The 1,162-nt window shown below is 64.2% G+C and overlaps 1 long non-coding RNA gene across 1 annotated transcript; it reads left to right on the plus strand.

Annotated features, from left to right (window-relative positions):
• The first annotated feature begins 54 nt into the window (after window positions 1-54).
• LOC106727240 lies at window positions 55-1,156 on the plus strand. The gene is made up of 3 exons (XR_001363410.1): window positions 55-68; window positions 224-447; window positions 683-1,156. It is a non-coding gene; the product is annotated as an uncharacterized LOC106727240 (long non-coding RNA).
• The last annotated feature ends 6 nt before the right edge of the window (window positions 1,157-1,162 follow it).

Here is a 1,162-nt window from a genome sequence, read left to right on the forward strand (position 1 = left end):
CCATACACAGTAGTTGTTCAGTAAACACTTGTGACTAGATGGAGGGTGACAGGCGGGGATGTCAGGAGGTGACTGGGCAGAGGGAGGCAGGAGAAGAATTGAGCCTCCACCTGGCTCCGAGGCCTTGGGACAGGCCAGCCGAGGGGTTGGGGGTCGGATCTGAGCAAGGAACTGTGGGTCCGGAGCTGCTGGGTGACTGCTCGCTCTGCCCACACCTGCGCAGGCCACGACTGCTCCCTGCGTCTGTGGAGCCTGGACAACAAGACGTGTGTGCAGGAGATCACGGCCCACCGCAAGAAGCACGAGGAGGCCATCCACGCCGTCGCCTGCCACCCCAGCAAGGCCCTCATCGCCAGCGCGGGCGCCGATGCCCTGGCCAAGGTCTTTGTATGATGCCCACCTGGCCCCGCCCTGGCCGGGGAGCGAGGCTGGGCAGGTGGGACTGAGGTGAGGAGCTGGGCTCAGAGGGAGGCTGGGCCCAGGAGGGCAGAAGCCCCTGTGTCCTCACCCACACTCTGCCTGGCCCTTCCTAGGGTGGCAAGTCCTGCAGTCACAGTTGGGGCGTCCTGTGTAGCCCCTGGGCATTCAGGGGAGGGCTGAGGCCCGGAGGGACCCAGAGCTGCCTTACCTCTTGTGCCCTGCAGGTCATGGTTCAGTCTCTCCTCCCTTCTGTCTCCCACAGGTGACAGCCTCAGTCTGGAGGCCCAGAGGCCCAGCCTCTTCCTGCCTGCCTTGAGTCTGGTGGTGCTAAAGGCCCTTTCCGCAGGAGGCCCTCCCCCATGGCCCGCCCCTCCCCAGCACTCAGCCTGGGGAGTTGCCTCCTTCAGGAATCACCCTCCAAGATGGCCTCCAGGAGTTTCATCTCTGCCCCGACACCCACTCCTGGTCTCCTAGCTGCCTTCTGGGGGCAGCACAACCAGGGCTGGGTGTCCTTGGGGATCAGCTTTTCCAAGATGCCAGAAGGTGCCAGGTTCTCTCTTTGAACCCCCATTCCTCTCCATCCTTCCAGACCTGGGTAGGATCTGTGCTGGGAGGAACCCCAGACGCCCTGCTCTAGGTCCACCAGGAGCCATGGAGCCAGCTGGGCCCAGGCTGTCCTCAGTGGGAGTGCTGGGCCTGGCCCACCCGGAAGCACACCCAGTCCACCACCCTCCCTCCAGTT

The sequence above is a fragment of the Myotis brandtii genome, unplaced genomic scaffold (genome assembly GCF_000412655.1).
Source record: "Myotis brandtii unplaced genomic scaffold, ASM41265v1 C42193746, whole genome shotgun sequence".
NCBI classification, from domain to species: domain Eukaryota; kingdom Metazoa; phylum Chordata; class Mammalia; order Chiroptera; family Vespertilionidae; genus Myotis; species Myotis brandtii.